This window comes from Chiloscyllium plagiosum, unplaced genomic scaffold (genome assembly GCF_037043375.1).
Source record: "Chiloscyllium plagiosum isolate Xiang-an unplaced genomic scaffold, Cpla_swu_hap1 HiC_scaffold_14, whole genome shotgun sequence".
Taxonomy (NCBI): domain Eukaryota; kingdom Metazoa; phylum Chordata; class Chondrichthyes; order Orectolobiformes; family Hemiscylliidae; genus Chiloscyllium; species Chiloscyllium plagiosum.
The window spans coordinates 38,092,078-38,119,394 of NW_028270152.1; the positions used below are offsets into that span (position 1 = coordinate 38,092,078).

The 27,317-nt window shown below is 42.1% G+C and overlaps 1 protein-coding gene across 10 annotated transcripts in view; it reads right to left on the minus strand.

Annotated features, from left to right (window-relative positions):
- erc2 (ELKS/RAB6-interacting/CAST family member 2) overlaps nucleotides 1–27,317 on the minus strand; it is an 846,554-nt gene that overhangs the window by 803,875 nt on the left and 15,362 nt on the right. For 9 of the 10 annotated variants that reach the window (XM_087994311.1, XM_087994315.1, XM_087994313.1 and 6 more), the window contains exons 2-4: nucleotides 13,000–13,161; nucleotides 9,891–9,950; nucleotides 5,523–5,579 (exon numbers count right to left, since the gene is read on the minus strand). The gene's annotated coding sequence lies outside the window, so the exon portion shown is untranslated. The remainder of the gene's footprint in view (nucleotides 1–5,522; nucleotides 5,580–9,890; nucleotides 9,951–12,999; nucleotides 13,162–27,317) is intronic. The other variant, XM_087994312.1, reaches the window with a different exon arrangement.

Consider the following 27,317-nt stretch of genomic DNA (forward strand, 5'->3'; position numbering starts at 1 on the left):
TATTTGCATTTCTTGTAATTCTGAGGAATATATTTATATTGTGTCTCTCTCCCTTCACCCTCCGCTCCCGTCAATGTTTCTGTCTCCTTTTTCTTCGCTCTGGGGCTATTTATACGGACTACCGTATTGTCTTTGGGCGAAAGTGAGGACTGCAGATGCTGGAGATTAGAGTAGAGATCGTGTGGTGCTGGAAAAGCACAGCAGGTCAGACAACATCCATGGAGCGGGAAAATCGACGTTCCAGGCAAAGACCTTCATCAGGAATGTGGCTGGGAGCCTCTGGGGTGGAGAGGTAAATGGGGGGGGGGGGGGGGGGGGAGAAAGAGGAGAAAGGAAGGTAACTGAGAGCGCAATAGGTGGAGAAGAGTGTGGTGCTGGAAAAGCACAGCAGGTTAAGCAGCATCCAGGAGCACCTATTGCACTCTCAGCTACATTTCCCCCAGCCCCACCCTCCTCCCATTTATCTCTCCACTGCCGAGGCTCCCAGCCTCATTCCAGATGAAGGGCTTTTGCCGGCAATGTCGATTTTCCTGCTCCTCCAATGCTGCCTGATCTGCGGCGCTTTTCCAGCACCACACTCTGGACTGCATGGTCTTTTGGTTTCACTCCTTTGGGCAAGTAATACTGGCAATAACAACTTGTATTTATATGGCACCTTGAAAGTTAATCAAGAAGTTCCAAAACGTTTCACAATACCATATAAAGACAATATTTGACACCATGCCACACAATAAAAAAGTTTTTCTCGTTAAGTCAAAAGGCTAGTCAGAGGTTTCATTCAGGGTCATAAGAAGTAGCCAAGAGGCTAGAGGAGTTTATGCTACATTTGCATGCTCATCAGAAATATTAATTGTGGAACTGGAAGAGTCTACTTTAGAGAGTTTACTTAAAAACTTGACAAGAATTGCAAAAATTAAGACTTTACTGAAATAAAAGCCAATATCGAAGGTGAAGAGTCAAAGGCAGTGGTTCACCTTGGCATCAATAACATAAACAGAAAGGAGGTCCTGAAAATACAAGTTAGGGAAAGGCAGGATCTCCAACACTGTAATCACAGAATACTTTTAGCACAGAAATCAGAAGCTTGAAAAAAAAGACACATGGCTGGAAATTTGGTCGGGGAGGGAGGTCTTGAGATTTGAGGCTCCAGCACTGGTTCTGGGCAATGGGTTACACCTGTATGGGACCAGGAGGAGCATTCTCAAGGAGAGATTTCCTAGTGCACTTGCTTGCTACGGGGACAGGAACAAGATATAAAAGAATTCAGATAGAATGACAACAAAGCAGATTATGGAAAATAGAAAAGCTGGAAATGAAAGTGAAACACAGCAGAAACAAGTCAGAGAATCAACTAGCATCAAAACAAAAGGCAGAATTAAAAGCACTACCTGCATGCACATATCATTGGCAACAAGATAGGTAAACTGATGGTACTAGAAGTAAAAGAGTATGATTTAATTGGCATTATGCAGACATGGCTTGAAAGTAACCAAAGCTGGGAACTGAACATTAAAATGATATTCAACATTTAGGAGGGATAGGCAAAGAAAAAAGGTGGGATTGTGATGATAATAAAAGGGCGGAATCAAGCTACTGGGGGGCGGGGAATCTTCAATCAGAGGAATGGGATGTACAATCAGGAAATGGCCATCTCCAATGAGAGTGTTTAATCACTGTCCTTGACAGTCATTGATGTCATCATCATTGAATCCCTCACTATCAATATCCTGGGGATTACCATTTACCAGAAACTCAACTGGACTCACTGCAAACACAATAGCTACAAAAGCAGGTCAGAGGCTAGGAATCTTGCAGCAAGTAACTCACCTCCCGATTCCCTAAAGCCTGTCCACCATCCATGAGGCATAAGTCAGGAGTGTGATGGAATACACCCCACTTGCCTAGATAAATGCAGCTCTTCACAATAAGAAGCTTGATACCATTTAAGATGAAAGAAGCCTGCTTGATTGGCACCACATCCACAAGTATTCACTCTCTTCACCAGCAACACTCAGCAGCATAGAAATGTACAGCCATGGAAACAGACCCTTTGGTCCAACCCGTCCTTGCCGACCAGATATCCCAACCCAATCTAATCCCACCTGCCAGCACCCGGCCCATATCCCTCCAAACCCTTCCTATTCATATACCCATCCAAATGCCTCTTAAATGTTGCAATTGTACTATCCTCCACCACATCCTCTGGCAGCTCATTCCATACACGTACCACCCTCTGCATGAAAAAGTTGCCCCTTAGGTCTCTTTTATACCTTTCCCCGCTCACCCTAAACATATGCCCTCTAGTTCTGGACTTCCCAACCCCAGGGAAAAAAGACTTTGCCTATTCACCCTATCCATGCCCCTCAATTTTGTAAACCTCTATAAAGGTCACCCCTCAGCCTCTGACACTCCAGGGAAAACAGCCCCAGCCTGTTCAACAATGCGCTACAGAAATTCACCATGGCTCCTTAGACAGCACCTTCCAAACCCATAGCGATTTCCATTTAGAAGGTCAAGGGTAGCAGATCCATGGGAATACTTGCAAGTTTCTCTCCTGCCATTCTAATTTGGAAATATATAACCATTCCTGCAGTGTTAAACTCTTTCCCTGACAGGATTATGAATCTACTAACAGCACATGGACTGCAGCGGTGGTAAAGTGCGTTCTTGAACCATCTTCTCAATGGCAACTGAAGATGTTGGCCTAGCCAATAACACACTCACTCCATAAATTGACTGGATGAAGCTAAGAAACACAAAACAATTGTTAGGAGTGGTTTATATACATCCAAACAACTGTAATATTGTGGAACAGAGTTTAAAATACAGAAGCTGAAGGTACATATTACAAGGGGAATAAATAATCTGGATGACTTCAATCCACATCTTGGCTGGGTAAATTAATAAATACCAATTCTTAAAATGTGCTTGAGATGGTTCCTCAACAGACTGCTCAAGAAAACTAAAGACACAGGATATTTTAGATCTGATATTATGCAATGAGAAAGGGCTAATTAATAACTGTTACACAAGAACCTTGAGGGAATAGCCAGCATAGTATGGTAGAATTTTCCATGCATTTTGAAAAAGAGGTCATTTAATCCAGAACTAAAGGTCTTAAATGTAAACAAGGGTGATTGTGAAGTTGAGGAGGAAGCTGGCTGTGATAGATCAGGTTAAAAAAACAACAATTCTTTCAAGGCAAAAATATCCAAAGTTCATCATGACTTACAAGGTAAGTTAAAGATACCACTAGATAAAAAGGAAGTTTTATAACATTTTTAAATAAAAGTTGCAATTCTGAAGAGAATTTTAGATTTCAGGAAAGAAAGACCAAGACATTAACAAAGAAAAAGAATAGAGTATCAATGTATATAGGTATGCAAAAAGGAAAATATTAGCAAACATAAATGTGGGCGGCATGGTGGCACAGTGGTTAGCACTGCTGCCTCACAGCGCCAGAGACCCGGGTTCAACTCCCGCCTCAGGCGACTGTGTGTGGAGTTTGCACATTCTCCCCGTGGCTGCGTGGGTTTCCTCCGGGTGCTCCGGTTTCCTCCCACAATCCAAAAATGTGCAGGTTAGGTGAATTGGCCATGCTAAATTGCCCGTAGTGTTAGGTGAAGGGGTAAACGTAGGAGTATGGGTCTGGGTGGTATACGCTTCGGCGGGTCGGTGTGGACTTGTTGGGCCGAAGGGCCTGTTTCTACACTAAGTAATCAAAAAAAAAAAAAATTCTGGGTCCACTGCAGGCCCAGACAGGAGAATTTATAATAGGAAAGAGAAATGGCAGAAAAGCAAAACAATTACTTCAGAGGAAAACAAAAAAAAACCCACACTCTAAAATACAAAAGATCAAAGAGTCTGTTGACAGTGTGGATTTTTGGAGAAATTAACAAAAGCTTACAAATCTCTGGGACCTGACAACTTTCACCCTGGAATGTTGGAAGAGATAACTAGAGTTAGTGAATCCATTGGTAACCATCTTCAAAATTCTATTAATTCTACAACACAGTGTTTGCAGACTGCAAAATTTTAAAAGGAGAAGGAAAGAAAAGAAAAGAGAACTACAGGCCTGTTAGCCTACGTCAGTAGTAGGGAAATGTTTGAATCAGTTGTGCAACACAGGATTGCTGAATATTTACAAAATAATTGTCTGATTGGACAGTCAACATGGATTTTCGAAAGGGAAAATGATTTTTTAAAACCCTGATAGTTTTAAGGATGTTACTAGAAAAATTTATAAAAGGGGAAAACCAGTGGACGTGATGCATTTGGATTTTCAGAAGGCTTTTAATGAAGTCCCACACAAGATACAAGTTAACAAAATTAAAGTGCATGAGATCTGGTAAAATAGACTAGTGTGGATTAAGAATCAGTTAAACAGGTGTAAACAAAATGAATAGAGTGGTTCTTTTTCAGGGGGTTGGCAGGCAGTGACCATGGAGTACCATAAGGATCACAGTTTGAGTCCCAGCTGTTCATAACCTAGATCAATATTTGAATTTGAGGACAAACTATGATATTTACAAACTTGCAGATGACAAAACTCAGTGGGGATGCACATTGAGAAGGAAGCAAAGAGGTTTCACGGGGATTTAGACAGACTGAGTGAGAAAGCAAAAACATGGCAGATGGACTATAATGTGGATAAGTGCATGGTTATCCACTTGGACAGGAGGAAGGAAGATACAGAATATATTTTTTAAAAATGGTGAGAGATTGAAAACGTTGATGTTCAAAAGGACCCAGGTATCCTTGTTAAAAAGTCATTGACAGCTAGTAAATATTGCAGGAAGCAGCAGATTAGTCTTTAGCTCAGGAGCAAATAAGTCTTGCTTCAGTTATACAGAACACTGGTAAGACCACAATATGGAGTACTGGGCTGTGACGATACAATGCCTTTAAGAGGTGTATTTTTTCCTTTTTTTGAAGGGAGGGTTTAAGGCAGAAGTGAAGAGCTGTCTATTAAAACTCAAAATAAACAGCTTTTGAGGCCTTGTGTGTTTTTTTAAAAATGTTGGAACAATAGAAACAGCCAGCATGGATGTGGTCAAGCTCCCGCAGAACCAGGAGTTTTAGCTTCAGCTTTCAGCAGTTGGTGCTGAAGTCTCAGCAGGGTTTGGAAACTGCAGTACATTTCTCCCAGCTACACAGAGTTTTCTCTTGGTATTTTCCTGCTGCTAGATTTGCATGTGAGACAATAGGTTTTCTGAATTTGCCTTTTGCCAAGGATGTGTTTACTATATTGGAGCAGTTAATTATTATTCTATTAAATTTTCCAATAGAGTTGTTATACCAATTTCTTCTTTATTTCATTGTATTTTAACAATTGTGAATGAATAAAGTCTGTTTTGCTTTAAATTCAGTAGTCTTGCTTCCAGAATGAAACATCGGGCACTTGTCTTTAAAATAAAGAGTTAGGGTCTAGGCTACCTTCATAATGTATTTTTGAGGGGGTCTAGTCTGGTCCAGAACAGTACACAAAATTGTACGCCTTGACTAAGGAAGAATATACTTGCCAGAGACTAAGTGCAGCAGAAGTTCACTGTACTGATTCTTGTGATGATGGGTTTGTCCTATAAGGAAAAAATTCAGGAGAGTGAGCCTCTGTTTTCTCAATTCAGAAGAACAAAAACAAAGGGCAAAGGGCAATCTCAAACTTACAAAATTCCTTCAGAAGGGACCAGCAGAAAGCATAGTTCCACTAGCTGAGAGGTCTAGAACTAGGGGGTTACAGTATCAGTATAATAAACAATCCATTTCAGACAGTGATTCACTCAGAGGCTGGTGAATTTTTGTAACTCCCTCGTCTAGAGGGCTGTGGAACCTCAGTCATTCACCAGGTTCAAGACATTTTCTTATTCCAAATGATATCAAGAGATATGGGATAGCGCCAGAATACAGCATTGAGGCAGATGATTAGCCACCACAGTCAAAAAGTGTGGTGCTGGAAAAGCACAACTGATCAGGCAGCATCCAAGGAGCAGGAATGAGGGGGTGGCCCAAGGGGGTGGAGAGATAAATGGGGGTGGGGGGGTGGGGTCACTGGGAATACGATAAGTCGATGAAGGTGAGAGGTATGATGGCGATGGATGTGACAGGGAGGATGGAAAGGATAGGTGGGAAGGATGGCGCACAGGTAGGGCAGTTTAAGAGGGTAATGCCGACTTGGAAGGTTGGATCTGGGATAAGGTGGGGGGAGGGAAAATGAGAAAACTGATTAAAAATCAACATTGTTCCATGTGGTTGGAGGGTCCCAAGGCAGAAGATGAGGCGTTCTTCCTCCAGGCATCGGGTGGCTAGAGTTTGGCGGTGGAGAGGACCCAGACCCAGAACGGGAGGGGGAGTTCAAGTATTCAGCCACAGGTCAGTGGGGTTGTTTAGCATGTGTCCCAGAATTGTTCTCTAAAACAGTCTGCAAGTTGGCGACCTGTCTCCCCAATGTAGAAGAGACCACATCAAGAGCAATGGACATAGTAGATAGTGTGTGTGGAAGCTGAAAACGTGTTGCTGGAAAAGTGCAGCAGGTCAGGCAGCATCCAAGGAGCAGGAGAATCGACGTTTCAGGCATGAGCCCTTCTTCAGCCCATACCCAAAATGTCGATTCTCCTGCTTCTTGGATGCTGCCTGACCTGCTGCGCTTTTCCAGCAACATATTTTCAACTCTGATCTCCAGCATCTGCAGTCCTCACTTTCTCCTAGTGTGTGTGGAAGTACAGGTAAATCTCTGTCTGTGGAAGGAACACTTGGGGCCTTGGACAGAGGTGAGGGGAGTGCAATGGTAGGGGAAGGTGCCATGAGTAGAGGGTGGATTGGTGGTGGGGGGGGGTGGGGGGTTGGCGTGGACCTAACAAGGGAGTTGCGGAGGGAATGGTCTCTGAAGAACACAGATACGGGTGGGGAGGGAAATATATCCCTGGTGGTGAGGTCTGTTGTAGATGGCGGAAATGGCAGAGGATGATGCACTGTATCCGGAGGTTCATGGGGTAGAAGTTGAGGACCGGGGAGTTCTGTCCATGTTGCGATTGATAGGGTGGGGTTCAAGTGAGGAGATGCAGGAAGTGGAGGAGATGCTCTGGAGGGCATCATCGACCACGTGGGAGGGGAATTGTGGCCCTTGAAGGAGGCCATCTGGGATGATGTATGGTGACATTGGTCCTCCTGGAAGCAGAGCAGCAGAGGCGGAGGAATTGGCAGCAAGGGATAGCATTTCTACAGGAGGCAGGGTGGGAGCTGGTGTAGTCCAGGTAGCTGTAGGGGTCAAGTGAGTTTGAAGTAGTTATCCATGTTGAGTTGGTCACCAGAAACAGAGATGGAGAGGTCCAGGAAGAGGATGGAGGTGTCTGACATGGTCCAGGTGAACTTGAAGTGAGTGTGGAAGGTGTTAGTGAAGTTGATGAACTGTTCCACTTTCTCATGGAAGCATGGGTGGCACCAATACAGTCATCAATGTAGCAGAGAAAAAGGTGGGGAATGGGACCGGTGGAGCTGCGGAAGATGGACTGTACCACGTACCTAATGAAGAGACAGGCATAGCTAGGGCCCATGCAGCCCATGGCTACCTCTTTGGTCTGGAGGAAGTGGGAGGATTCGAAGGAGAAATTGTTGAGTGCAAGGACCAGTTCAGCCAATCGAATAAGTGTGTCGGTGGAAGGGTACTGGTTGGGTCAGCGAGAGAGGAAGAAACGGAGAGCTTGGAGGACTTAGACATGGCAGATGGATGTGTACAGGGATTGAATTTCCATGGTCAAGGTGAGGCATTGGGGGCTGGGCAAACGAAAATCATGGAGGAGGTGGAGGGCATGGAACAGTCCACCTTCCACAGATGCATTGGCACCATTCTTAACCTTGATCTCCGTTACATCGATGACAGAATTGACATCACCTTGTGCTCCCACAAGGAGGTTGAACTGTTCATCAACTTCACTAACACCTTCCACCCTGACCATCTCGGACACCTCCTTTCTATTCCTGGACCTCTCCATCTCCATTTCCATTTCCAGCAACCGACTCAACACACACATTTCGTTCAAACCCACCAACTCCCACAGCTGCCTGGATTACACCTCCTCCCACCCTGCCTCCTGTAAAACACTATCCCTTACTCCCAATTCCTCTACCTCTGCCTCATCTGCTCCCAGGAGGACCAATTCCACCATTGAACATCCCAGATGAGTCCTTGAAGAAGGAGGCGCAATTTCCCCTCCCAAGTAGTCGGAAATGCCCTCCAGCGCATCTCCTCCACTTACCAATCCTCCACGCTTGAACTCATCCTTCCAATCACAACAAGGACAGAACCCCTAGTCTTCACCTTCCACCCCAACAAGCTCCGGATACATCGCATCATCCTCTGCCATTTCTACCACCTACAAACAGACTCCACCACTAGGGATATATTTCCCTCCTCAGCCCTATCTGCGTTATGCAGAGACTATTCGCTCCACAACTCCCTTGTTAGGTGCACGTCCCCCACCAACCCACACTCCATTCCCAGCATCTTCCCCACCACCCAAGTAGTGCAAAACCTGCGCCCATACTTCCCCCCTCATCTCCATTGAAGGCTCCAAGGAATCCTTCCACATCAAACAGAGATTTACCTTACTTCCACACACATCATCTACTGTGTCTATTGCACTCAGTGTGGTCTCCTCTACAATGGAGAGAAAGGACACCAACTTAGGGAATGTTTCTGAGAACATCAGAGACACACACACCAAACAACCCCACCATCCTGTGGCTGAACACTTGAACGCCCACTCCCACTCTGCCAAGGACATGCAAGTCCTGGGCCACCTCCACCACCAAACTCTAGCCAACCAACATGTGGAGGATGAATGCCTCATCTTCTAACTTGGGACCCTCCAACCACAAGGGATCAATGTCAATTTCACCAGTTTCCTCATTTCCCCTGCCCCTACCTTATCCCAGATCTAACCTTCCAACTCAGCACCACTCTCTTAAACTGACTTACCTGTCCATCTTCCTTCCCACCTATCTGCTCCACCCTATCACCATCAACGCCCCCACCTTCATCTACCTATATTGCATTCCGAGCTACCTTCCTTCCCAGCCTCGCCCATCTCTGAGCCCCCTTAGGTCACCCCCTGATTACTGAAGAGCTCATGCTCGAAACGTCGACTCTCCTACTCCCTGCATGCTGTCTGAGTGGCCATGCGTTTCCAGTGCCACACTTTTCGACTCTGATCTCCAGCATCTGCAGTCCTCACTTTCTTCTCCTATTGCACAGCACTCTCAACAGGCTGAATGGCCTACTCCTGCTCTTATGTTCACATGTCATTAAGGAGAACCTGGGGAGATGAGAAATAGGAGGACAACAGAGGCACTGGTCAGGGAAAGGAAGATAAGCCATTGCAAGCAATATTCAGACTATGATCAGACAGACAGAGGAATGGAACCAGATGAACACACACCTTCCCAGTGAGTGGAGGAAATGTTGAACAGGATGGTGTGGTCAACCATGTCAGAAGATGGCTGGCAGGCGTAGATTTCCCTTTGTCACAATCACAGAAAATGTCATTTACGACTTTGATTTTGATATTGTACCAAGGTAGAAAGCTACAGCATGCCCATGGGTGTGCCTAATCCTGACCCTGTAAGGTAAAATTCCACCTACGTACTAATGGTATCAAAATCATACAACACTGCTGTTTGGATTCTTCTTGCAGTCACAAATGAGTAAGGCCAAATAAGCTTTATTAGTTAAAAAATGCTCATCGATGGGGAAAAAAAAAATCCAGAAGGAGGAAAAGATCTGGTGTAATGATAGGAATTGCACTTTAATAAAAAAGAAAATACATAGCAATATTTTTACCAGGTTCACAGTAACTTGAAATAACAAATACTTCCAAAAAAGTGCTATACTCCACCTCAGGTCAGACTTGAAAAATACTGTTAACTGCCGGTTAGAATCTGTAGAGGTAGAAGAGCTGTAGGGAAAGAAACGCATGTCAGCTTGATGTGCTCCTGGTAGGAAAACAGATAGCGTAATTGATCTCATTTTTTAAAAAAAATTGTCACCATTTTTCTAGAGTGCTGTTCATTAATCATGTTCACCTATTTAGCCTTGCATAGTCCACAAGGGATTAATCACAGCAACAGTAAAAATTGAGACCCAATCAATTCACAAGTCACGCCATCCTGTGTTATTCTCTCAAAAAAAAAGAACATCCTTCTTCCTTCATCAATACCTCTGGGGGCAATTCACCTTTCAACTCCTCTCTCCTGATATATGTCTAGCTTTAATTTGCTACTTTCCTCCCAACCATGAAGACAATGTATTATGCTGCTGAACAACTTACCAATAACCTACTTTTGCACTTTTAAAAATAGTAAATGGCATGCAAGTGAATCACAAACAGATTTATTAACACTCAAGTAGGTGTTGCGTTCTCCCATGGCGCAGCATTTTCTTGCAGTAGCAGTTGTCTAAGACATGTTATCAAACTGAGTTTATGAATATACTTACTTCCCAGAACATAAATCACTCCCTCTTTTGAGCAAGTTAACAGCTAAATCTTTAGCTGAATTAAAATCTTTAATGACATACTGAATACATGGTCATTGCATTTTTTTTTGCAAAGACAAAATCTTCTGCGCACTATGGACAATGATAGCAACTGGAATATCCATGTTTTGCCCTCAAACTATTTAGCATTCCAGTTTATTCTTTCTAGTATGTAAACTAACTGCAAGAAGGAAGTCAATTACCAAGACAAACTTTAGATTAATCATTTGGTTTGACATTGCTTTTATGTCTGGGCATATTGAAAAGGTTTCTAATTGTGCATGAACTGATTACTACTTCAAAGTTATTGGCCAAATCAACATCCCGCAGACATTGTTACAGGAAGGAACAAGTCCAAAATTATTAGTCATTACTTTAGAATTTGCACCAATCAAAATACACACTTCTGGGCTTGTTATAATGTTAAAGCTGGGAATTCCCAACTAAAAAAAAAATGGGAAGTAAAGTAATTCAACTACCTGTGTACAACAGGGAATTAGTTTACTTAGACATATGTTGTTATAGAAACAGGAACCACTTGGTCTGCAATTCATTTCATGGAATAACAAACCTGTAAGAGGATGCAAAGATAATTTTCCTCTGTTCCCGAGTGTCTTGTGACATTAATGGCACTGTCTAAATACAAACTGTTGCCATTAGATAATCCTACTTGGGCAATAAAATTACCATGACAAAGTTTATGCATAAAGAACAATTTGTAGCCACCAAGATTATTGTTTCGTCATTCCAACAGCCTGAAACATTCTTCTAAACCAGTTAAGCAGAGTCAAGAAATGATAGATCATTGTCCTCAAATGTTTCTTACAACTTCAACATTTAGGGGGATACGTCAGTTCCCAAGGAGGACAATCCGTACAAAAGCAAAATATAGCAGATGCTGGAAAGAAAAAAAAACATGCTGGAAATAGACAGCAGTTCAGGTAGCATCTGTATAAAGAGAAAAACAATTCATAACAATGATTTTTCATCAAAACGGATTTAATAATTAGAAATACAATGCATGTTAAAGGGGAGGTGGGGGGGGGGGGGGAAAATGATGAGGAAAAAAAAAAAAGGTTGAAGTCAGGAGAGAATAAAATGACAAAAGAATTGGTGGTACATGGCCAAAGGCTGTAGCAATGCAGAAAGGAAAAAAATCTAAAAAAAATGCATGTAGACAAGACATGAATGGTAGAAGAAATGAACAGCTGGTATTTAAAAGCAAAAAGAGAAGGATAATAATAATCAGAGTAGAATCAACACCAGCCAAGAAATGGGGGCAGATATTCCACAACAACTGCTGAACTCAGCACTGAGTTCAGAAAGCAGCAAAATGACAAATCAAACATTTGTGCAGTTACAATGGAACAGTACAGGAGAATAGAGATCCAGCTTGGGAGTAAGGTGGAGAATTCAAATGATAATGACCATTAACTCAGGATCATGCGAATGGACTGAATGGAGGTAGACCACAAAAAGGGGTGTACTTGCAAGGACGCCTGCCTTGAAGAAGTTTTCCTCCTCTCTCTACAAGAATCTCAGGGAGTCCCTCTCCCACTGCAACTCCCAGGTCATTTCCTCTGCCCTGAAGCTCTTCAACCATGTCGTGAAACAAACTCGACTCTATGCTACTTTCTCCCCACCCCCACCCTCCTCTAGCTTATCTCTCCACGCTTCAGGCTCACTGCCTTTATTCCTGATGAAGGGCTTTTGCCCAAAACGTCGATTTCGAAGCTCCTTGGATGCTGCCTGAACTGCTGTGGTCATTCTAACAGATGAGAGACTTAACGAATCAAGGGTATTTTTCAATGTATAATTTCAGTTACGTCACACTGTAAACTTTTGCTATTAATTCTGCCTTACAATTGTTACTCCACAACCACCTGATGAAGGAGCAGCACTCCAAAAGCTAGTTCTTCCAATTAAAATTGTTGGACTATAACCTGATGTAGTGTGATTTTTAACCTCGTACACCCAAGTCCAACTCCGGCATCTCCAAATCATGAGTAAATGGTATTGAGATTATCAAATTTAGGATACTAAACTGAATGATACAGAAGTGAATCACTGATTCATTTTGGAATTTGGATGGTGAGGAGAGAGGAGGTAAAAAGAGCAGGTTTCTTTTTCTTGCACGTAAAGACACTTAATAAAGTTGTTGCCAAGGGAACGGTGCCTTTAGAATGCTGGAAGTGGAGAACAGGAGGTAGCTGACGGAGTAGTCAATGTTATTACTAATAAACGTGTGGCAGTCCAAATGGGTTTGAGCAGGTTAAATCAACACCAGAGAACTAGCCGACGTGAATATGCAAGTTTATCAGATCAGACGTTTAAAAAAAAGAGTACATTTAAAATGGAAACACATCAGTAGCAAGAACATAAAAAGCTAGTCAATGGGTTGGTTAGGTTACACATACATTAAAAAAAAGTGAACAAAATGTTGAGATAAATAGCAAAAGAGCACAACTTACGAGTCCAAGGTAAGATATATCGGGCCTCAAAGAAACTTCAGTAGTGTTAGAAGTCAGGATCTGTCTGAAAATGCTGAATTCTTGGAGGAATACCAGATCACTGCTAGGATGACAATTCCTGAAACGAAGTGAGGAGAGTTGTCTATCCTGGTTGTTTATTCTCTGGAAAAATAGGAAAAGGAGACTGTGAAAAAGATCTTTAAAATTTCCAGGACATAAGGCAAAGGAGCAGAAATTAGGTCATTTAGCCCATCAAGTCTGCTCCTCGTGCCTGTTAAATTTGTCATCCCCATTCTCCCACTCTCTCCCTGTAACCTTTGATCCTCTTGACAATCAAGAACCTATTTAGTTCAGTCTTAAAATGTACTCAATGACCCAGCCTCTGACTGTCTGCTTTCAGCCAGAAAGCCAAGCTTCTATCCATACTAGCAACTTGCTTCTAAACACCCTGGGCTCCTATCTTACTCAGTAGCCTCCTGTGCAACACCTTGTTAAAAGGTGGTGTTCTAGAATTCCAAGTAGATAGCACCCACTGGCTCTCCTGTGTCTAGCCTGTTTATTATCTCTACAAAGAACTCAAACAGATTTGTTAGGCATAACCTCCCCTTGATGAAACAGTGTTGACTTTGCCTTATTTTAGAGAAATCTGAAGTGGAGGAATAGAATTAGAATAGAATAGAAAAGTACAGCACAGAACAGGCCCTTTGACCCATGATGTTGTGCAGTGATTTAATCCTAGTGTAAAATATAGTAACAACCCACACACCCCTCAACTCACTGCTATCCATGTGCACACCCAGCAGTCACTTAAATGTCCCCAATGACTCTGCTTCCACCACCACCGCTGGTAACGCATTCCATGCATTCACAACTCTGTAAAAAACCTATCTCTGATGTCTCCTTTGTACCGTTCCCCTAATATCTTCAAACTATGACTTCTCGTACCAGTCAATCCTGCCCTGGGGAAAATTCTCTGGCTATTGACTATCTATTCCTCTCATTATTTTGTACACCTCGATCAGGTCTCCTCTCTTCCTCCTTCTCTCTAGAGAGAAAGTCCAAGCTTATTCAACCCTTCATAAGGCAAGCCCTCCAGTCCAGACAGCATCCTGGTAAACCTTCTTTGCACCCTCTCCAAAGCCTCTGCATCTTTCCTATAGTAGGGCGACCAGAACGGGACACAATATTCCAAGTGTGGCCTCACCAGGGACTCGTAGAGCTGCAGCAAAAACCACACACTTCCAAATATTCAGAAATCTCATCCTTCACAATGGACTTCAAAATCTTTCCTATGACGGTGGTCAGGAGAACGGGCCTGTAATTTCCCGTTTTTTTGCCTTACTCCCTTCTTAAACAGGGAGTTTACATTCGCAATTTTCCAGTCCTCTGGGACCCTCAGTGACTCCAATGAATCCTGAAAGATCATCACTAATGCCTCCAACTATCTCTTCAGCTATCTTCTTCAGAACTGATGGAATAGTCCATCTGGTCCAGGTGATTATCCACATTCAGACCATCCAGTTTTTCTAGCACCTTCTCCTTGGTGATGGACAGCATAATCACCCCAAAATCTCTTGGACTTTTGGGATGTTAACTAGTGTCTTCCGAGAAGACTGACAAAGTACTTACTCAGTTCCGCCATTTCTTTGTTCCCCATTACTACTTCTCCAGCATCATTTTACAGTGGGTTAATGTCTTCTTTTGCCCTTTATATGTCTAAAGAAACTCTTGCAATCTTCTTTTATATTATGCCTAGCTTACCCTCATATTTAAGCTTCTCCATCCTTATTTCTTTTTTAGTTGTCTTCTGTTGGTCTTTGTAGCTTCCCATTGTCCTTTGCCATATTATATGCTTTTCCCTTTGCTTTAACGCTGTCCCTGACTTCCCTGGTCAGCCATGGTTGTCTTGTCCTCAGTTTAATATGCTTTTCTCACCCACCCACCCCCCCCGTGTTATTCCACTGTCTTTCCTGCTAAGCTCCTCTCCCAAATCAATTCTGATCAGCTCCTCCCTCTTGTTCTATAATTGCCTTTATTCAACTGTAACAGTTTTATCTGATTCAAGCTTCCTCCTCTCAAACTGCAAAATAAGTTATATCATCATTGCCTTCAAAGAGTTCCTTCACCTTAAGCTCCCTGAAGAGTATTCTCTTCCACTCAAGCCTCAAAAAACATGCAACACCATAATGTAACTACCAATGATCAGGCACAAAGAAATGGCAAAGGTAATAAAAAAAAAAATGACTGTGTTCATCTAATCTGTATCCAATTTTTGCCAATGTCTTACTATGGCTAAGCTAATGAAAGACGTCAGAAAGTACTACAGAATCTAAATTCAATTTGTATAGTATTATATAAATATGGATTCCAAATCCTTAGTATTTCTGTTGCAAAATAAAAGGGTGGGAGTTATGTAACAGCTTTGAACCTAAAAAAAAATCACTGCCCAAGACAGTGATCTCCTGTATGATATACCGTGCTATTAATTGACAAAAACATTTATAAAATTTTAGATGTTGATAAAATTGACTCAATAGTAATAGGTCTTATTTCTAGCTAGGAGCCTATATACTACAGACAATCCTTCCCAAACCTAATATCCACTGAAATTACTCCCAACTTCCCAAAAGTAGTCACCATGGTTTGAGTGAAATCATGATGAGTCAAGCTCAAACACCACAATTTGGTCTAATCAATGCCAGCAGAATCACAAATTCAGTCGAACAACTCTCGTGATGAAGCATAATCCCACACAGCTAACTCTGAATTAGCTAAAATGGTTTACGTTTGTCATGTGACCCTACTGATCAAACACAGCAGAGTTGAACCACATGAGCAGAAAGTCATGGAGTGCTGCACAAATCATCATTTGAGACACCGCCCAGCGAAAGGGAGGTGCAAAGTATCACACTTTCAAAACCAGCTCCTAACCTGCTTGACTAATCTTTTGGAATTTTAAGATATTACAAACACCATGGACAATGGGGACCCAGTAGACGTGGTGTACCTAGAATTCCAAAAGGCCTTCGACAAGGTGCCACACAAGAGGCTGCTGCACAAGATGAAGATGCAGGTGTTACGGAAAACGTATTAGCGTGGATAGGGAATTGCTTGACTGACAGGAAGCAAAGAGTGGGGATAAATGAGTGCTACTCTGGTTGACAATCAGTAACTAGTGATGTCTCTCAGGGATCAATGGTAGAACTTTAAATATTCACAAATTACCTAAGTGATGTGGAGTTGGGGACCAGTGTGAAAGTTTGCAGATGACACGAAGATGAGTGGCAGAGCAAAGTGTGCAGAGGACTGTGAAACTTTGCAAAGGGACATAGATACTTTAAGTGTGTGGGCAACGGTCGAGCAGATGGAATACAATGTTGATAAATGTGAAGTCATCCATTTTTGGTAGGAGTAACAGTAAAAAGGATTATTACTTGAACAGTAAAAAGTTGCAGCACACTTATGCAGAGGGACCTGGGTAACCATGTGTATGAATCACAGAGGGTTGGTCTGCAGGCACAACAGGAGTAATTAGGAAGACAAATGGAATGTTGTCCTTCGTTGCTAAAGGGATAGAGTTAAAGCAGGGAGGTTTTGTTGCAGCTCTCCAGGGTGCTGGTGAGGCCACACCTGGAGTACTGTGTGCAATTTTGGTCTGCTTACTTGAGAAAGGATGTACTGGCATGAGAAGGGCTGCAGAGGAGGTTTACTAGATTGATTCTGGAGTGGAGGGGTTTGGCTTATGAGGCGAGATTGAGTAGACTGGGATTATATTCTAAATTGGAATTTAGAAAAATGATCTTATGGAAACATATCAATTCCCTTCATAATTTTATAAGTAGAGAGGATGTTTCCACTGGCAGGTGAAACTACGGGGTGGGGGCGCGGGCCAGGCATTAAGATTGGTGGGAGCAAATGGAGGATTAAATTCAGAAGGAATTTCTTCACCCAGAAGGTTGTGACTCTATGGAATTTCCTGTGAAGTAGTTTTAAAGCTAAGATAGATATGTTGTTGAACAATGAAGGAATTAAGGGTTATGGTGAGAGGGTGAGGAGGTGGAGTGGAGGCCACAGAACCATCAGCCCAGAGCGTGTGCTGGTGTATATGCCTGTGGGAGGGTGAGTGTGCGCGCATGTGTGCGCTTCTGAATACAGTCCTAAATCTGCCCCCCCTAATATTGAGGCTATGCCCTCTTTTCCTAATTTCACCTGCCGTTGGAAACATCCTCTCTACATCTGTCTTCTCTATTCCCTTCATAATGTGTATACACGCCAGTGTACATGTGTGTATAGTGTAGTGCAGTCACCTATAGAATAACATGAACCAAACATCCCAGTTGTTGCGTATCCCCAAGTCCACCTTGTAGGACTGTCACCCAAATATCCGAGGCCAAACGTCCTTGATTGCTTGAAGTGTTCCCCGACTGGGACAGAACATCTCTGTTTGGCAATTGTTGCGCAGTGTCCATTCATCTGCTTGGTCTCGCAAGGAGTCACTGAAACAACTACACAGTTATATCAACATGTTTCACCCCACTATCAGACTTACCATAGACTACTCTTTCAAATGAGTCTCATTCTTGGACACGTACATCTCCATCAAGACAGACACCTTAGTAACTCACTCCACCACAAGTCCACAGATAACCTCATGATGCTGCCACCCTAAACATATTAAACGGCTATCCCCTATGGACAAGCCCTACGCATACATAGGATCTGTTCAGTTGAGGAGGAACGTGACAGACACTTAAAAGATGCTGAAGGACGCCCTTATAAGAACAGGATGCAGCGTCCAACTCATCGATTGCCAGTTCTGACATGCCACAGCAAGAAACGGTGATGACCTCATCAGGAGACAGACATGGGATACAACCAATAGGGTACACTTCGTTGTCCAGTACTTCCTGAGAACAGAGAAACTATGCCATGTTCTTTGCAGCCTGCAACACATTATCAAATGAAGATGAGCACTTCACCAAGACATTCCCTACACCTCCACTTCTCACCTTTAAACAACCGCCAAACCTTAAACAGATCACTGTTAGTAGCAAACTGCCCAGCCTTCAGCACAACATCAACCACAACACCTACCAATCCGGTCATGGCAACCACTGCAAGACATGTCAGAATGTAGACATGGATACCACCATTACACATGGGGACACCACCCATCATGTGCGCAGCAGGTACTCATGACTTGTCCAATGTTGTCTATCTGATACACTGCAGGCAAGGATGCCCAGAGGCATGGTACACTGTCATAGCATCTGCTTGGTTTCGCCAATGGATGAATGGACACCCCGCACAACAATCACCAAACAAGGATGTTCCCTCCCAGTCAGGGAACATTTGAAGTGGTCAAGGACATTCGGCCTTGGATCTTCGGGCAACAGTCCTCCAAGGCAGGCTTTGGGATATGAAACAGTTACTGAGCAGATGCTGATGGCCAAGTTCAGTACCCACCAAGATGGCCTCAACCAGGATCCTGGGTTCATGTCACACTACATGTGACCCCACTACACATACACACACTAACACGTGATCACATTCACACACACCCTCTCCTGATACACATGCTCTCTCAGACAGACACTCACCACCACACTCTCACAGGCATTTAACTCTGTCACACTCACGCGTGCACAAACCCAAGTCTAAGTGGTAAATTTGCATTTGCAGATACGTTCTATTTTGTTAAAAAAGCACACATACAAAATGTCCATGTGACATTTTATAAATTCCCACTTTGGAAATATAACCTGCCAGTATTCCAATCTTGAAATCAGACCAACCGTAACCTTACACCTTTAATGCACTAAGCTGAGATGTTACCCTTTAAATAAAATCTTAAATTAGTGAGTTGAGAAGATTTGTAGCTCAGGTTGAGGTTCTGGATGTAGGTTTGCTCACTGAGCTGGAAGGTTTGTTTTCAGACGCTTCATCACCATACTAGGTAACATCTTCTCTGTTTGGCCTGTCATAGGTGGATGTGTTGTCCCAGTCAAAATGGTGTCCTTCCTCATCGTTATGTAAGGATACTAGTGAGTATCATTAAGAAAACTATAGGTGTTACCTAACTGGAGTTTTAAAACAAGGAGAATTGTGATACTCGCATATTAAAAAAAGAGAAAAAAAAACGGGATGGAAATTAAAAGCATGAATTTTGCATGCTTTCTAAAGCATCTTCTACCAGCAACCAGGCAAAAAGATTTTTCGAATTCATAGCTAAAAACAAATCTGATCTCAGGATTATGCTCCTAGCACATATCATTACTTGGCATTTTCTTCTTTTAAGTCTGCTGTCACTTGAAAGGCAGAGTCAATCTCTGACCCCTAAAATGATTTTCCACAACTTTGACAGTGAAAAAAAAAGGAACCAGTACACTGTCCCAGAATAAAATGCGTCATTAACTGAGGAGCATTTCCAGTAGCCTGTCCAAACGCCTCAATGCCTCTTTTCCTTGTGACTGAGATGATCTACTGGATTCTGTCACCTTTTTTTGTTCATTCACAGAATGCAAAAGTTGCTCGTCAGACCATTACTTACAGCCCGTGCTTAATTGTTGAAGCAGCCACTGGTGACTCTTATTCACGTGGTGAAGTACTCCCTGAATGCTGCTAAACAAGGAATTCTATGATTTTGACACAAATGAGGAGGAATGGTTGTACTTTTCCAAATCAGGATGGCAAGACTTAGAGGGGATCTGCTGTAGTATACCTTCTGGATGAAGGGCTCTTCTGTTGTAGCAGCAGTGTACTGAACTCAGGCAGAAGGTGGGACTTGGGGTCAAGTCCCACCTGTTCCAGGCACGTGTCTTAACATGTCTGAGTTTTAATTAAGCAGGCTGCTTTGCCCTAGACGGTGAAGAGGATCTTAGCTGTTGTTGAAGCTGCATTCAGACAAAATGGGCAGTATTCAATCACATTCTGATGCCGCACCTTGTTGGTTGTGCAAGGACATTGTGAACTAAATAGTTAACCACGTGCCACAGTCTGCACGTGTGACTGGTGCACAGAAACAGGCATAGGTCCGTCAGCCCTTCAAGCCAGCTGCACCATTCACTGTGCTCATAAATCATCCATTTATGATTTCAGCCAATGGTTGCCCAATGATAGCAATATAACTGAATATCAAAGGTAAGCAGATATACTCACTCATCACAAGATGATCAATGCCTGACAGTTTGTGACATAAAAGATTACTTGCTACTTAGAGAATGTGGATATTGCTCATGTCCTACTGCATAGGAGTACAACTCTATTATTATCTGAGGAGCTATGTGGGATTGAACTCTTTACATCAGCAAACATCCCACTGTACAGCTTTACCTGGAGGCATGGCCATTAACACAGCAGCTAAATATCCTCCGGCCCAAGACAGACAGAGACGAGCTCATGGGGACGGACGGACAGACGGACACACACACACACCCCCCCTGCTCCAACTCAAAACGGTGACAGCCAATCACAGGTTCATTTCAGAGCAATGACCTGACCAGAGGTGACCTGCCCAGCTTAATATTTAAAACAAAATATGGCAGGTAATTTTCAATCATTACTTGGCACATCCTTCATAACAGAGTCTGCTTTCCAAACTTAGTGTTTTTCACATGCATCACAGCCTGAAAAGTCCAATCCACATTGTTATGGACCAGACCAAAGCCCTCAAAATATATTAAGATAGTCTAGACCCTAACTTTTTTTCTTATTTAAAGGCAAGTGCCAGGCATTTTGTTCCAGATGCAATTTGATTGGTCAAGCTACCAGTCTTGAAGCAAAACACACTTTGTTCATACACTGTAGTTAAAGTACAACAAAAGAAATAAATTAGAATAACTTAACTCTACTGGAAAACTTAACAGAATAATACATTATTTAACTACTAAACAATCACTGTTTCAATGCAGAAACATCTAATAAACACATCCTAATCAGTAAAGTAGATTATGTTCCCTCCTTGACTGGAGAATTGGAGGATGTGAAACATAGACAGCAAGAGAGAGCAAGGGAGAGACATAGTGAGAGACTAAAGGGAAGCAAGGAGAAATGTACTGCACCTTCCAAACCCAGCATCAACTAATGAAAAACAAACCAAAAATCCTGGTTCTGGGGACCCATTCAGGCTGCCTCTACTGTTCCAGCTTTTTTTTAAAAAAAAAAAAAGACCCAAGGGCTCAAGCAGTTTACTTTATTGCCTTTGTAGCAGACTGATCACCACCTCTGTCACAGCCATTCTTCTTAAAAAGTGCAACAACCAAAACAAAATACACCTCAAAACTACCGTGTCATCACATCATTTAAAGTAAACTTGCAATTCTTTCTTCATCCAAGTATGTGCCTGCTTGCTTGTAGGATCTTTGGTTGAGATTTCAAATTAATGCTGAACAAAGGATTTTGTTTGAGACCTACACCTACCACAAACCAGGTTACAATCACCCAGATTAACTTCACAGGACCGTCACAGTTAGCATTACAGACCTGGAATAAGTTATTGGTGTTACATCCATGGAGGCGACTGCACTATGTGCCAATCCATTCAACAACTCCCACTATTTCATTAAGTAAAGAGTGCAACCAAAATATCTGTTGTGTCTAATTAATATTTCAGCAGTACAATGTAAATGTAAATTCATTATGTTTTTGACATATTGTACTTAAAGTACAGAGATAGTATCAACTAGTGTTCGAGATATTTTGCTGAAAATATCTGAATGAATGCATAAATTTCATAAGCAAATTTGCTTCATATTTGGTTAGAATAACACAATTAAAGAAGGAAAGACAAAACTAACAACAGAAGAAACAACTATCGGAATTTTGTTGATGTTATTTTAAAAAACTCAGATACAGCAATTTAGAAGATGATAAAACAGCTTTTATAGCCAATAACCAACTTGATTCAAAGAAAAAAGGCACTGCAATGACCTCAAGGTATAACTTTCAATTTAGAAATGACTTTATGATGGACTTTCTGAACAATGAAACAAGCTAATATGCTGAAAAAGCACAAGAATAACTGCACCATGCTTGGAATCCAAATTCCCATCAAACATTGCAGCAAGAGATTGAAATTACAGTCCCTGGTTGATTCAACACATTGGGCTAAAACTTAAGATGTCAGAGTGACAGCCATCTTCATACTTTCAAGATAAGGCAACTAAAAAAAAAACACTACCTCTATTTCCAACATAAAACATGCAAAAAGACAAGGGTACGAGTTAAAAAAAGCAGCTGGGCAGGAAAAAATATAGTTCAGTGCCATGAATTGAAAAATGTTGCAATACTGGCCATCATACGTGATCAAGTTTCTTTATAAATCGATTAAATACAAGGAATAGAATTTCTTGAAGAAGAAGACCAATAGCTAGGAGACTGGAGTTGATTAAAATTTTGTACTTAAATTTCGTATACAATAGCAATGTTTAAGAGGCATTTGGACAAACATACGAACAGGCAGAGAACACAGGGCTTCTGACCATGTGCAAGCAGATCAGATTAGTTTAGAATGGCATCATGATCGGCATGGCCATGATTGGCTGAGGGGCTGTTCCTGTGCTGTACTTCCCTATGTTCTCTTACATGCATTTCAAATAATACACAGAAATAAAAAAATGTTGGGGCATTAATTTTATTTAGAACAGTCAGTGTCATATTTTAAATAAATGCAGACATTTAGATTTTTGATAAACTTACTCCATGTAAGACCATAAGACATAGGAGCAGAAATTAGGCTATTCAGTCCATCAAGTCCACTCCACCATTCAATCATGGCTGATAAGTTTCACAACCCCATTTTCCCACTTTCTCCCCATAACTCTTGACCCCTTTCCAATCAATAACTTATCTATCTCAGTCTTAAATATATTCAATGACCTGGCTTCCACAGCCTTCTGTGGCAATGAATTCCATAGATTCATCACTCTCTGACTGAAGAGGTTTCTCCTTATCTCCATTCAAAAAAGGTCTTCCCTTTACTCTAAGGCTGTGCCCGAGAGTGCTAGTCTCTCCTACCAATGGAAACATCTTCTCTACACAGGCCATTCAGTTCTGTATTTTTCAATTAGATCCCCCCCCTCATCCTTCTACACACCATTGAGTATAGACCCAGAGTCCTCAAGCGTTCCTCATATGTTTAGCTTTTCATTCCTGGGACCATTCTTGTAAACCTCCGCTGAACACACTCAAGGGCCAGAGTATATTGATTAGTGGTATTATTGCGGGACTATAAACCTAGAGATCCAGATAATATTCTGGTGACCCAGGTTTGAATCGGCATAGCTGATGGTGAAATTTGAATTCAATAAAAATCTGGAATTAATCTAATGACGACAAGTGACACCCTTATCCCACAAATGAATTTTAAAAAATTGACCAGAGAAAGGAATACACAAAAACAGCTTTTATGTGGGACTTTCAATGTACAAAAGGTTCCAGGGCACTTTCAAAAAAACAAAAAACTTGACATAACCACCTAAGGAGATACTAGACAGATGACCTGGATAAATCTTGAAGCAGCAAATCCAAAGGAGGCAAAGACCCTTAAAGATGAACAAGGCAGTCTGTGTAGAAGCATAGATACAGGCGAGATACCAAACGAGTAGTTTGCATCAGTAGTTACTGTGGAGAAGGATATGGAAACTAGAGAACTTGGAGAAATAAATACTGATATCTTGAAAAGTGTCCATGTTACAGAAGAGGTAGTGCTGGGCATTTTAAAATGCATAAATACTTAAAGCCCCAGGACCTGATCAGGCATATCCTTGAACTTTGTGGGAGGATAGGGAAGCGATTGCTTAGCCCTTTTTGAGATATTTGGATCATCGACAGCCACAGGCGAGATGCTGGAAGACTGGAGGTAGCTAATGTCGTGACATTATTCAAGAAAGATGGGAAGGAAAAGCCGGGGACTATAGACAGGTGAGCCAGACATCAGTGGTTGGTAAGTTGTTGGATGGAATGCTGAGGGACAGGATTTACATGTATTTGGAAAGGCAGACTGACGAGGGATGGGAAATCATATCTCACAAACTTGATTTTACTGAAGTGATGGAGAGGATTGATGAAGACTTGGTCGACATGGACTTCAGCAAGGCAATCGATAAGGTTCTACATGGCAAACTGTTACCAAGGTTAGATCGCATGGAATGCAGAGAGAGCTAACCATTTGGATACAAAATAATTGGCTCAAAGGGTGGTGGTGGAGGGTTGTTTTTCCAGACTGGAGGCCCATAACCACTGGTGTAATGCAAGGATCGATGCTGGACCCACTGCTTTTCGTCATTTAAATAAATGGTTTGGTTGTGAATATAGGAGGAATGGCTAGTAAGCTTGCAGATTGACACCAAATTGGGTGGTGTAGCGGACAGTGAAGGGGGTTCTGTAAATAATACAAAGAGATCTTGATCAATTGGATCAAATAGGTTGAGGAGTGGCAGATGGAATTTGATTTAGATAAATCTGAGGTGTTGCATTTTGGTAACGCGAATCAGGGCAGGACTGGTACACATAATGGTAAGGTCCGGGAGAGTGTTGCTGAACAAAGATCTTGGGGTGCAGATTCATGGCTCCTTGAAGGTGGCATTTCAGGTAGACAGGGTACCGAAGGTGGCATTTGGTATGCTTACCTTGATTGATCAATGCATTGAGTACAGGAGTTGGAAGGTCATGTTGCAGTTTTGCAGAACATTGGTTAGGCCACTGTTGGAATATTGTGTGCAATTCTGGTCTCCTTCCTATCGGAAAGATGTTATGAAACTTGAAAGGGGTTCAGAAAAGATTTACAAGGATGTTGCCAAGGTTGGAGGATTACAGCTATAGGGAGAGGCTAAATGGACTGTTTTACCCTGGAGCGTCAGAGGCTGAGGGGTGTTCTTCTAGAAGTTTATAAAACCATGAGGGGCATGGATAGGGTGAATAGCCAAGGTCTTTTCCCCACAGTATAGAAGTCCAGAACTGGAGGGCATAGGTTTAATATGAGAGGGGAAAGATATAAAAGAGACCTAAGGGACAATGTTTTCATGCAGACGTGATGTGTGTATGGAATCAGCTGCCAGAGGAAATGGAGGAGGCTAGTACAACTACAACATTTAAAAGGCTGGACATATGACCAGAGAGGCGTTAGGAGGTATATGGACTAAATGCTGTCAATGGGGCAACTTCAAATTAGGATATCTGGATGGCATGAATGAGTTGGATCCAAGGATCTGTTTCCATGCTGTACATCTCAATGACACTAAGTAGAGGCATAGAGAAATGTGGCAGAGCAATTCCTGGGTTCAGAGCCTAGCACCTGCAAATGGAAGAATGATTTTAAAAAACATATGCACAAAGTCAAAATTGTTAGAGCACATTTAGTGAGAGAGCAGAAAGATCATGAGTGAAATTTGAAAACAAGGATCAGAATTTCAAACCAAGGGGCTGCTTGATCACAAGGCAGTGTTGGTCAGCAAGAACGCTCAGTCCTCATTACCCTCTGGTTTGCTACCCACGGATCCACGTACTCAAGAGGTCAGCCCCAGATCCCATGATCAGCAGGAAATTGATCGCACAGTTCTTTGCAGACCACAAGAGTGGTATAATGTTTGCTATCCATGGGAAGTCCATGCCCCCATCCCTTGTGGATGACAAGGATTAAGTGCATGCAAAAGATATGTGAGCAGCAATTACTACACAATCAGGTGTGAGAGATGTGGGCAGAGTTTTGAATGAATTAAAATTTGAGGAAGGTCAATTACCGGAGAACAAGAATACACAACCAAGTCCATAGGCAATTAAGGCACTGATGATGGTTTCAACAGAGGAGTTATGGAATAGGGAGAGTCACGTAATGTTAATGCACTTGAAGGTGCAAAGGCTTGGTTACAGTTCATCTCTGTTCTATGCCTAACATCAAAATTTTTAAGAATCTTATTCAGTTGTTGGAAGAGGGATGGAGCCAGTGATAAGGGAAAATAGCTTGTATCAGGTGGATAGGTTTTTTTTCTTAATATTTATTGGAGGGAAATTTCTTTTCATCCAACCCTGGATATTGGGCAGCAAAGTAATAATTTAGAGACAGAGGAGAAACCATGCAAGAGAAGTAGCAAAAAGACCAGAATCGGAATACTGCTGAAAGAAAAGGCATCTTTTGTTAAAGCTTTTCATTTTACACTCATCAAGACCATTTGCAAGAAGTACTAAAGGCAAAACAATTGCTGGTTGGTTGGCAAGAGATTGGTCCATTCTCCATGGCCACCCCCCCTACCAATTAATGATGACTGAGAAGTAACTGTCAAACTTTGTTGAATTTTAAACCAAGCAGCTGGACTTTGATTTCTCAGGACAACACCTTGATCAGTGAACCAGAGAACTACCTACTTTGTTTGAGTTGGAATTGTTAATTTTGTCTGAAAGGAACAGGGCTCATTGTCTTAATATATGTATTGTCAGTACACAGAGCTATGTCATAGTGCAAGTCCAACTGACAACCAATTGAGGAACGTTAGCATAATGGTCAGGATTATGTAACAAATGTCTGACTGCAAAATGTAAACATTGTACAATTCTCAGCACACCATCCAATCATGAGGGGCATGGATAGGGTAAATAGGCAAGGTCTTTTCCCTGGGGGTGTGGTCAGTCCATTGCTTGTTGCAAAACATCCGAATGATTCTGCTATTTGGTGTGATCAGCCTGTCATTGGGACAGACAGCCTACATGCTCAATACCACTGGCACTAAACTTCATACACCACATTATTCATTTGTGTGACCGGTAGAATGTATTTTCAGCATACAAAAAGGCCCTCTTCTTGACAGATAGAAAGGACATGCAAACACAGTCCATCTATTTCAACACTATAAAATAGGTTCATTTCTCAGGGCAATGTTTTGACTAATCAGAATCAACTTGCTGTATTTAAAATTTAAACAAATCTTGGTAGTTAAATGCCAGTCATCATTAACTGGTGTAATTGCCATGGAAAAGAAATGGTCTACCGGAGTGCATGTTCTGAACCATCAGCACTCTGCTCTCATGCAGTATAACTTCACTTTTCCTTTATTTTGTTTTTTTTTCCCAAATTCTCCTCTCCTGATTGGAGAGATTCTCACAAAAATGTTCTGGTAAGGTTGAGCATACATTTTGGAGATGGCGAGACATGCAAGGTCATCAGATAGGATAGGGTGGTTAACAATATGGTGGCAGCTTGCCAGGACTGTGGAAGAAACAGTTCAGTTGAATTTCTTTTTGAAATAGGAATGATTGCGGTAGATTTGAAGAAAAAAAAAGGGACAACACCTATGGTGAGAGAATTGCTATTATCAGCTGCCACAGAA